This window comes from Cryptomeria japonica, chromosome 5 (genome assembly GCF_030272615.1).
Source record: "Cryptomeria japonica chromosome 5, Sugi_1.0, whole genome shotgun sequence".
In the NCBI taxonomy this organism is placed as follows: Eukaryota; Viridiplantae; Streptophyta; class Pinopsida; order Cupressales; family Cupressaceae; genus Cryptomeria; species Cryptomeria japonica.
The window spans coordinates 692,676,156-692,689,009 of record NC_081409.1 but is presented as its reverse complement, the minus strand read 5'-3'; positions in this window follow the sequence as shown (position 1 = coordinate 692,689,009).

The window sequence follows — 12,854 nt, the reverse complement described above, 5'->3', positions numbered from 1 at the left end:
ACAAGTCTTGAAAATTTTGCCAAGCACCCTTGATTAGAGTAAATTTCTCAATATGAAAAATGAGATCCTTTGATACATTCTTTCTTAAGGTACCAATTCCCATGATATATTTAGTGATCCAATCCAAGTGACCAACAAGATCAGCCTTAGGATCAGCCGGAGCAACAATAGTTCCATCAATATAATGAGTTAGTCCTTTTTCCATAAGTTTACTCCATGCATCAATTTTCCAAGCAGCATAATTATGAGGAGTTATGAGAGGAAACTTAGGAGAACCCATAGCAGCAAAAAGGAAAAAACACAAGCTAGAGAGAGGCAGAATCACACAAGACACCCCCCCAAATTACCCAATCAAGAAACACCCCCAAAATCATGATTTGGCACTTTATACTTAGTGCATTTACAATGGGAAACTTGCAAAACAAGGCAAGGTGGACTTCTGATTTAAATTTTACAACTTCTCAAAATGACATATAAGAGACTTCAACAAATACTCCCAGTGATCTAAACTGAGATCCAAGCAAAATACAAGTACCAAATAGGCCAAAAAATGACCAAATATTGAAAGTACAATTTCTACTCAAAATCACTGCAAACAAATGGTAGATTAAGAAAGTAGACAAAAAACTATGCATTTTAAAAAAAAGCGGCACCTGAAAAGGAGTCCATATGAGCCCAAACGAAGCCTCCAAAGTTGTAAAAACTGGGATTTCATGATTTTAGAAAAACCTGTATCTGAAAATTAGAAAAATCCTACACCACTGTATAGATCACAAAATTCTACCCCAAAACAAAAATAATTGCTCGAAAAAGGGAGTCTGTATGAGTGAGATATCACTATTTGAAAATTGCTTCCAAAATTATAATTTGTGGAAAATTTTCGTCGCAGCCTCAAACTTCAAATGCCTCTAGATTTGGCCTCCGAAGTCTTATTTGGATGAAACAAAAAGTAAAAATGACTTTCTTAGACCTCCTTAATCCAATGGTAACCTTAGATTTGACCCATCAAGGTTCAATAATAACCTACAATAGAAAGGTCCAAAATACACAACCCCAAATAGCATCGAATTTCTCTCAATTGGCAAACCAATGACACTCTAATGGCTCTGATGCCATGTGATATTTTTTCAAGATATAGAGGAAATAGAAAGCACAAATAAGAGAGAACAAAATAGATGATAGGAATAAACTGTATTTTGTCAAGATGAAAATACTGATCAATTGGATCATCAATCATTACATACAATGAATATGAGCCTGCATATATAGGCAAGGCAATATGGATATGTGAGCACCCAAACATGACATGTGGCTCAATAAGAAACAAGGGTAGTTAGGAAATAGGTGTGGTAGGTAGGAGAAACAATAAAATATTTCATACATGTGAGGTGGATCACCCACCTAAGGTGGAATTATCACTCCACAATAAGTGGATATGATAGAGTAGTAACAAGATCACACCATAAAAGGTGGAAATTCTCCTACACACACTATACCAATGTGGCACAAACACCCAAGTGTCTCATACCCAAACTACTATGAAATGCATTTCCTAAGTAAACTTAAGTAAGGTGTAATAATATCCAATATATATAATTATTTACACCAACAATTGGAAATACTCAGCCCACATGCATGTATGATTGACTTGCATAAAAGAGAAAAAATACCCACTCAACCACCACAAATTTAATGTGAGTGCAGATAAAATATTACGATGTTAGAGTGCATTCAAGAGAAACAATTAATGCAAGGATTTTGAGAGGTGCATGTTTTGCACTCATTTCCTATCCCACCAATCATGCCAATGCTAGATGAGGGATACAAGTTCATTCCTTGATCTCAAGAGCCTATTTTTTGAACCAAATACTCAAGAACTGAAATCTAACATCAATCAATGGAGCTCTTCCCTATCAAATGCAAAACAACAAGCAAATAAGCAGGTTAAACTATGCATTCAATGGATGCTTGACTCCATTGCTTTCCTATGTACCATGATCTTGCACACTAATAACTATGCTCTCAGACTTTGAACATAGAACACAAGAGGCTAAGGAAGAATGGAAAAATTGATTGAAAATGATTTAAAATAAAGAACCCATATGCTCAAAGCAAAGTGATATTATAATACCTGAATTTCAAGATGCGAGAGATATTAATGTGAGAGGGGCAAATGTTAAAATAAGAATCCTCATAGGAAAGATAAGTCAAGGGATGAATGTGGGATAAAGGAGGTAGTTAGAGATGATTATCATCCCACATTCATTAAATGAATGCAATTAGGTGAGGAAGAAGGGAATAAATAGAAGATGGTTTTGTAAAAGGATGGACATATTATAGAGATTAATAAAATGATATATGTAATGATTTAATAATTAAAATGGAGGAAGAATAATGATTTAATGAATTAATGAAAATGATTTAGACAATGATATCTAGTTCATTAATAAGATTGTTATGATATAACTTTTTATGTGTCTACACTATTGTAAAGTTATATGTTTCTTTATGTCTATCTTGATGTCATCTTATGTAATTTGACTTTATATGTTGAAATATAATTTCATGTCTCTAACCTTGTATATCTAAACATGTGGAAATAATTTACTCATGATTATGTCTATTTTTGTGATTTATTTTATTTTGAAATTATGGTGGTCTTTACATAGATTAAGTGTGTGTGTTTGGATATCAGTTGAGATAGGACTTATCATTCGTTGTGATGGATTTTGTGGCTTTCTCGTTGGATGGTGTTTTCATGTCCAATGACAATGACACAGTGGAGGGTGAGAGAATTCATGTATGAGATGATGGTCACTTTGTTTCTTGTACCAACTATCTTGATGGAGCACATGGAGTACTTTTGTTAGTACATGATAGTATATGTGCTAGAGGAATTATTATCTTGTTAATGTTGTGGTTACTTATTTCTCCTTATGCCATGTATATAACAAGTGGGAGAATGTTGAAAAAATAGGTGTTGGACATCTTGCATAATAATGTTTGTAATTGTAATATTTATTTATTTTGTGACTTTCTCATCGACATGTAATGTAATGTTTATTTATTTAAGGTTGCACATAGACGTGTAACATGTACAGATTTTTTGGAAGTATTTTTTGGGCCACTTGCAACATTGGGATATTATATTGTATTTATTTAATTTTGGGGAAATTAAATTAATAAAGTACCAAATATTAGATGTGGGGTCAATGGGGTAGTTAACCCATGTTATTTGTACATGTTTTTTTAGCAAATTATTTTGATGTAATACCACTTGGTGGTTTTGTGGAATCTTGTGTCTATAAAAGAAACCACAAGGGTGGTTGTTTGAAACCAGTAAGCCAGTTAGCCAAGTTTATCATCTTTGGAGTTTGGAAGCATGGCATGGGATGTGTGGTTACATTCTTGTTCACATGGATTGCTTGTTGATGGCTGGGGTTTTAGAGCCTTTCATGGATGTATTGTAATGTTGCATTGCTGAATAATACATGGTAATGGATGCTTTGGGAGGCTGAGTTTTTCCCTCATGCGGTTTTTTCTAGGTTATACCTTGTCTCAACATTGATAGGTATGTTGTCTATTGTTTGCATATGAATTCTATATGTTGATTTGATTAGAATCTAAATCGGGTTATGTGGAAATTGTCATAAATTTGGTTGCAAGTTTTCTTACAAAGACGAAGAGGATATTGTAAAGTGCCCTTGTCAGATGTTTTCTCATGCATTTCATTTTTTCTGTTATTAAGTTATTAGTTATGTCCACCTGGTTGTAGAAAAGACATGCCATCTGCACGTTGTAGTTTCTTCAAGTGGCTCGTAGGCTTCAAGGTCTTGCTGGAGAATTTTGGTAGTAATTAAAGGGAATGTTTTATGTTGTTTCAATCGAGTTGAAGCTTATTCACATTCTTCATCCTTATAAAGAGAATACCATAGCCTGATGTACTTCTAAAAATATTATCTAAGTATAGGATTGTAGAATAATGCCAGTCCAACGTGTTAAGGTAGCATGTTTTAAGCTGTATAAGTCTTTCTTGAAACAATAACAACTCAATACATCATGGGATTTAGATTGTTATGATCATATATATTTCAATTTTGTCAATATATGGTTTATAGGTTCATGTTACTTGTTTTTATCTTTCTTTTAATGAAAGCATTAAAATGATGAAAGAAATGAATAGTGAGTTTACAAGTGTGATTTGGATCAATAAGCATGATTTGATGACAATATCTCTACGTGTTAATATAAGGCATTGAGTAATTATTTATTAGACATTGGTGTTCTACTGATTCAAGTTGTTGATTTACACATTATTATTTATTGAGTTCAAGAAATGAGGAAAAACACTATAAGGCATAAATAACATGATAGTGATCATAATCCTAAAATTTCAAAGAAAAATTATGAGTGCTTTTGTCAATAATGTGTGTCCAAGAATAAAGAATATTCATTGCATCTTGGTTTGACAAATGGGCAAGTTGAAAATCCACTAAGTAGTGTATTATTTATTTAATAGTATTTAATAAAGTTTTATAGGCAAGAGCTTTATCTATATAAAACATAATATGATATTTGTTTTGTTTTATAGATAAGAAAAAGAGTTCAAAGAAAATGTGGAGAAAAAGAAAAAGTAAAGTAAAAATACAATGCTACCAACTCGTATAAGCCAATGCATTTGTGATTCAACAAACCTAGTTGGTGAAAAGAATAGTTGTGATGATGTGCAGCCTTATATAGCACCACATGGTGATGTTAAATAGTCTAATGATCTCTTAGCATAGGTATAAGAGAGGATTGAAAAACATGAGAACAAAGGAACAATAAGTATGCAGATTATTTATGCAAGATTAAAGGATGTGTTTGAAGTGAAATATATGGAGACTAATAATAATATATCTACTCATGTCACACCTAATATGGGAAAGGAGCATGAAGTTTTGGTTAATTAAATCCATGAAGAGATATCGCTTGCATCTAGTGTGCCTCAAGGTGCACCTGTTGTATCTACAACTTTTAATACAACAAGTGGCAGTGGTTTAATATAAGAAGTGCCTACTTTTGTTAGAAGAAAAGATTGAGTCAAGATTTATATAGATCTACAAAGAGGAATGCAAACGAAAGAAAACTAGAGGGAAAGAAGCCATTCTTGGTTGAGGTATCAAGACATAGTGAGCCCATTGGGCCAAATGCTACAAGGTGGGCCTCTAAGCTGGGTGTAAGATGTACGATCCATTTGGATATTGGCAAATCAAATTTTGTAGAGTAAGATCCATGAAGTGTGCAAAATGTTATACAAAAAATGGAAAATGCTTATGAGACTATTGATGGAAAAATCTCTAGAAAATATTACAAGAAAAAGATGAGACTTTTGATGAACAAATTTAGATACATTTATAGAATAAACAATCTTGGAGGAAATGAGATTTTAGTCTCCACTCTATCTCCCAAACAATGGAAGGCATTTAAATAAATTTTGCATTCCAATGAATATTTGAAAATCTATATCAAAATCAAGAGAGCAAGGAATAATAGTTGAGCTAGATATACATTAGGCCGAGGTAGGTTGGAAGCCAAAATTGTCAAATTTGGAGTACGTGTATGGCTTTTTGGTTCAATTTATATTATCTTATTTATTTCAATTTTTTATTGAACTGACTATATGTTGAAATTGACATTGTATTCTAAGTGGAAAATAGTAACAAAGAACCATGTGCAAAGGATATTGCCAATTATATGTTATAACTAGATCCTAGTAAATCTAAGAGTGAGATGAAGTTAAAGTCTAGTTCCATGAACAAGGTTGTTCTTATTGTGATTCTCATTTATGTAACGTCGTGTTTCAAATTATCCTCCAGCACATCGCATAAGATTGAAAATATTTCCAAGAGGATTTTGTGGTCTAGTTCAAGTGAGGAATGGAAAATCCCACTTATCAAGTGGGAGATCTTTTGTCTCTCCAGGTAGGCAAGAAGGTTTAGATTGAGAAGGTTGAGAGTACAAAATATAACTTTGGGGACCAAGTTTTCTTGGAAGATGTATGGACATTCGGAGAAATTATGATGCAAGGTGTTAAGAAAGAAGTATATGATTGATAACGATCCCTCAAGAATATTCACTTTAACTATTTTGCATGGGGGATCTACTATTTGGCGGTTCCTATGGGAAAGTAGGGAGATTATCAATAATTATATTACTCCAAAAGTAGGAGATGGCAAAAAAGAATTTTTTTAGAGAGATTCGTAGATTGAAGAGAAGATGTTGTCAAAATTTTTTAATGAGATAGGATGGATGGATGAGGTCGAAAGGAAAGTTGGATCCTTTGTAGATAATTATGTGGAATACTTAGACAAGGTTAAATTTGCATGAAAATTAGTGGAAAAATTCTTACGTTCACATGTGCATGCTCATTTTCTCAGTATTTTGAATAGTAGTTAGATTACATTATCTTAGTAGCCTAATGATAAGGTTTGGTGTGTGGCACCTTCCAGAGAGTATAGTGTCAAAGAGGGGTAAGATCTACTCTGGATAGAAGTTGGTAATGGTTAGTGTCCTTTAAAACTCTGTTGGTATAATAATGTAGCCCCCAAGGTAGGTGCATTTTGTGGGTATCTTTGCATGGTAGGACCTTGATAGGTGATAAGATGAAAACCATTGGCATCTCTAGCCCTATTATATATTGTATGCGTATAAATGTTGAAGAGTCAATGTATCATCTTCTCTTATTATGGCCCTTTGCTTCTGCACGCTGAGATTTTTTTTCAAATTCCTAATATTGGTCATTAAGAGGTAAGGATTCCTTATATTGTTTAGCTTCTTGTGTAGTTGGCCATTGAGAGGTAAGGATTCTATCTAGAAAAATATTTGGTGAGTTGGTCCTTCTATGGTAGTCTGGAAAATATGAAAGGAAATGAACAATATAATATTAAGTGAGTTTATTAAATTAGAGGATATTATTATTGTTGAGTTGGAAAGAGAAAATAGTAAGGTGGTGGTCGCTAAGGTTCATACAAAAAATATAGCTTATTTTTCTAAGTGAGATGAGCATTTGCAAGATAGGTGAGGCTCCTTTAAGGCTTCAATAGGGATTAGGCCTTGAAAATTTTAGAATAGGTTGAATATTCTGTGGAGTCCTTCTGAGAAGGGCTAGGTGAAGCTTAATTTTGATGGGGTGGCAAGAGGTAACCAGAGCAGAGCAGGGGTTGAATGCATCATTCAAAATTGTCTAGGAAATTACTTCTAGGCACTATATAGTTTCATTAGAAGAACCATGAATAATCTTGTAGAGATGGAATCTCTCTTTAGAGGTTTTAAGTTGTGTGTTTTAAGAGGGATCAAGAAATTGGATATTGAAGGTGATTCTCATATTTGTATCAATGCTACTAGAAAAGGGCAGAGTGTAAATTAGAAATTAAAATAATGGATTTTTCAAATTAAGGTTTGGTAGGAACAATTATATGGTTATAAAATCTCCCATATCTATAGAGAGGAAAATCAAGTTGTTTATTGCCTTGCTAACAAAGGGATTGACCAAGGTGTGCAGGAAATTATTATTGTTTCTGGTGGCCTCTAGCCCTAGTTAGATATTTTAGTGGAATCTATGAGATTTTGCCAAGATCAAGGGCACAATGAAAAGCACAAAAGAGAGACAATAGTATGAAAAGAACAAACTGTATTATCATCAATATCCAAATGATCAACTAGATTAACCAATACAATGAATATGGGCTTGCTTATATAGGCAAGGCCAAATGGATATGTGAGCACACAAATATGACATGTGGCTCAATGAGAAACAAGGGTAGGTAAGAAAAAGTAGGGGTTGGTAGAAGAAATAATATAATATTTCATAATAGGTGGATGACCCACCTAATGTGGAGTGTAGGGTAGATTCCCAATAGTGGTTCCCACTTTTACTCGTGAAGGAAAATTGTAGGTGTGGGAAATTGTTTTTTAAGGTGGTTCGTACAAACTAGTGGCGTTTGCTCGAACTACCCATGGGTTCAATCGAACCCCTATTAAAATTTTTTTTAAAAATGGTTTATGCCTTCCATATTCGTAAAAAAATGGGTTTGAACGAACTTCGGAAGGCTTGTTCAAACCCCCTTTTCTTGAAGGCGTGTTCATTCAAACCCTGTTTGTAGGCATCTCTCCCCCAATCTCTTCAGACTTCTAAGAAATTTTGGCCTTCAAACCTCTAGTTCAAGGCTCAAATGAGAGAATATTGACAACCCAAAATCTAGGATAGTAGTCCTCAAAGCATGCTTTCCAACGACTATAATTTTATTACATTGCGAGTTTATTAAGATCTTGTTTTTTTAAATTTTACCAAATATAGGTTTTTCACCGAACATGAACTTCTTTGTTCAACACATTCAAAAAATAGTAAACTAATTTTTAAAAAATTTAAAAAATATCCATGACCTACATATTGATGTCTTCTTTCTAACAAAAAAAAAAATTGAATTTTGATATATATAGAATAAGTTATGTGTTCAAATGTATACCTATGTCTAAATTATAATTATTCAAAATTTCAAAAATTAATAAAATGAAAAATATTCAATATATCACTATCAAACCAATTCCATGCCTTGGATATTGATGTTACAAACCAAAATTTGAAATAATTGAGTTTTTATCATCTGTAGAAAAAACGTTATGCATTTAGGGAGGTACATCACTCTTAAAAAATGTTGTTTTTTATAAAAAACTACATTTCGAGGGAGATGGAAAAATAAAAACAATTTTATTCAAAATAAATTTAAAAAAATATTATTTATAATCTGTAGACAAGATGTTACAGATCACCAATTCACACCATCTTCAAATTATTAATGGTTTAAAAGTTATAGGTGTCAGAAAGTGAAGATTATTTTAAAAATGTTTATCTCAGTGCCAAAGTTGGCAAAAATATGGGAACCATTATGGTGAGTTCACTCTGTAATAGCAAGATAAGACCACAAAAGCTGGAATTTCTCCTACAAGCATCATCCCTATGTGCACACTTCCCTAAGTGTCTCATATCCAAACTACGATGAGATGCATTATCCTAAGTTAACTTAAGTAAAGTGTAATTATATCCTATAAGAATAAATAATTACACCAACACCCCCCTTAAGTGCAACTTAGGGGAATGAAGACTCAAGTCAACAATGCAAGATGGGTCCTAGCTACTAGGCCATGATAGCTACCCATGTACAATATGAAAATGCAAGGAAACCAATGCAATGAAACCTATGCTTCTTAGGGGGCTTTGACTTAGATTGCTTCTTCTTCTTGTTGGAATATTTGCCTTGACTCCCTTGATTAGTCAACAAAGCCTTGGACTTTGAAGACTTGAGAATCCCCATGTTCAACAACTTAGATTGTTCCAACATCAACCTTTTTTTGAAAGAATAAAATGTAGACATAGTGTAGGAACTCTCCACTGTCAAACGATGAGTTTCAAAGCTAGAAATAAATGCTACATATTTAGGTGCAAGGTTGTCCAACAATTTAAATATCAATTGAGCATCCCTTTTTTCAATTCCACAATCCTTAAGCTTTTCTCTTAGCTCATTTGCTTTGGTGACATAATCTTGGATTGTATCAAAACTCTTGGGATCCAAGTTGGTGAGGTCATTGTCAATCTTGTAACCATTGATTTCATCAAGTTTACCATACGATTTCTAAAACATTTCCCAAGCCTCTTTGATTATAGAACACTTCTCAAAGTGAAAAATGAGGTTATCTGATACAGACTTGCATAAAGTTCCAAGAGCCATGCAATATTTAGTGAGCCATTCTAACTGAGCATTTGGATCAGGTGGTGCTGCTATTGTTCCATCTATGTAATATGTAATTCTTTAGGATCATGTTTAGGCTGACCTAGGATTTGAATTTCCTACTAATATTTTGTGGTTAAGCATTATTATATCATAGGATTGTGCTCCCAAAATTTCAAGGAAAAAGCCATGGACCATGTGCATTCCTGCCACGGTCCGACCAACTTTTCACCCAATTTTTGGGACCATTAGATATGATGATATTAGAGCACATCCCAAAGTTACAGCTGATTTTGAGATGTTATGATATGCGAAATTAGGACTAAACGGTCGAAATAAGACATAATTAGGGTTTATGATTAAATGATTCATTGGAGGAATAAAATGAAAAGGGGCACACTTAGGGTAAATGGCCCAAATTTTTAATGTGTAAAGTGATGAAACATGACCTTAGATTTAATTTAATTAATTAATTAAATGCTTAAAGGGGAATGAGAAATGCAAGATGCAAGACACACTAAGGCGGGTGCTAACCTAAGTGTAAAATTGTACCACCCTAGCAAGGGTGTACAATTTACAACACTACATTTATACCCCACTTTAGCAGTCACATGACACTATGTGCATATGCAAGCTAAAATAAAAATTAAACATCATTTGAAAAAGGATATATCCATAAGTTCTCGAACGAAGCCCCTAGCAATATCTACAGTACATAGTTAGGAGCCACACCCTACAAAACCACATGTTAGATCTCAAAATCACCTAAGTCTTACTAAGAAAGGTGATGAAATTCATGGGTAGCTATATGGACCCCTTATTTTGACTTTCTTATGTGTGAGGTGAAACAAGGAATCATGTTTTCCACAGTGAATTATGATAAAGATTTTGATGAAGATAGTTCACAACAAGGCTTGATTACTCATGCAAGTGCATTATGGAACTAACGTGAAGCGAGAGGGAAAACTTACAATTCCAACACCACTGACGGTGCAAGAATTAGAGCTTCCTAGCTCAAGATATGATAGGTTGAGGAAAAAGTGCAGAAATTAGGGTTTTAACTTAGAAACATAAAGTCAAAAAGTGCATAACACATGAATATGAAAGTGACACCTTCATTTGTCACTTTCTAACTTTTTGGCACTATTCACTATAGAGGAGCCCACATACAAGCCACCATTCCTCAACATCGACCTAAGTGACCTACACGGATGGAGATCTTGCACTAGTCTGTACTCATCGGTCGACTTCTCAATGAGGTAAGGTGACTTTTTGTTGACTGCATTTGACCTTTCCATGTTTTCATAGTTTTCAAAAGTGATGATGTCATCAGCTAGTTTGGGCCTGGGCACTCCCTTTGGATACCTAGGGGTTCTAGGATGCCCTGGTCCTCCTAGGGCACCATGGTCCTAAGGGGGCACCATGGTCCTAAGGGGGCACCATAGTCCTAAGGGGGCACCATGGTCCCTTCTGGGCGCCATGGTCTCAATAGGGTGCCATGGTCCTAGTAGGGTGCCCTATTCCACTTAGGGCACCCTAGTCCCTATTCGAGGCAACCAAATGGCCACATAGGAGTAGATGATGAATTCTAGAAATGATAGAATGATTGTATTGAATAGATGATGATAGATGATTGATCGATTACTGATGATATATTTCTTTGTGTTTTGCAGATACTACCATACATTCGCAAGGATACCATTGGTATCATGTTTTGAAGCCTTCAAGAGAAGATACTGAGGCTGATAGCAGGAGAGAGGGATTTGCTACATGTAGTGGGTTTGTGTGATGCGATGACCATGTCAACCATCCAATTCCATTCTTCTATGCTGATGGCATTGATGGAGAGGTGGGATGCAGACACCTCAAAATTCTCACTACCTGTGGGGGAGATGATGGTCACCCTTGATGATGTATACAACATTTTGCACCTACCCATTAGAGGAGAGACTCTTAGATATCCATTTGACTGTACAGAGGAGGATTATAAGAGAGATCAGGTATATATTGTGGGGAGACTGATACCACAACAAGATGAGCGATCACATTATGATTAGCTAGCTCCTACACCCTACAGGAGAGGTTCCATTGGTGAGGTGACTAATGATTGTGACCCTTTCATTAGTTGTGTGCCCTGATTGGTGTAACACACATATGCACGAAGGACTCATCTATGCTATACAAGCTGTGGAGAGGCATAGGAGAGTATACTCTTGGGGTCGGAGCATGCTTTCCCATCTCTATCACAACCTTGGAGAGTATGTGTCCAGATAGGGATGCAACCTGATGACATGCACACTACTACAGGTGTAGATGTTTGAGGATATTACCTACACTAGACTTGGTGGAGCCCCCATAGAGCTAGTCTCAGAGCAGCCTAGGGTATATGCTTATCCTCTTACCCGTGAGTGGTGATTTGGTGATCTCCTGTATTGGAGGTTGAGCATGGATATATTGATAGTAGACATGATCATATGGAGACCCTACCTCAGGATTTCCATGTGGGCAGGGCTATGCAGATAGATGGTCAACATGCAGAGGAACCATCTAGGGACGGTATAGCCACATATTCATTCCCTTCTACTTCGATCAAGTTTGGCAGTAGTTTGGGTTCGAGTAGTGTGTTCCTAGTGACCTACCTATATACATCTGACACTCATGAGTGATGCTGAGGCTAGGAGCCATTCCTAGGCCTACTAGTGATGATATAAAAATCCTAGATTCAGATGGGTTAAATCAGGACACAATGACAAATTATAGAATGTTATTGATGAAAAATTTATCTCCATCTTGCAACAACCATCCAGGAGTGGGTCTCTAATTTCGAATGCAGTGACAAACCTTATTATGACTGCACACATTCTGAGTTCCTCACAGATCGCACACAAATCCTAGAGGAATGCAGGATGACATGAGGACCTTTTCTCCCCTTTTTGGATGATGATGGAGGTCCTATGCAAGAGACTACAACACACAGAGTGTGATCTAGTGGTATCACAGACAGAGGCAGCCACATACCGAGAGATCATGATGGAGAGGGATTGCAGGAGCTCCTCAAAGAGTCACTCGCTTTCCGTATCATGATAC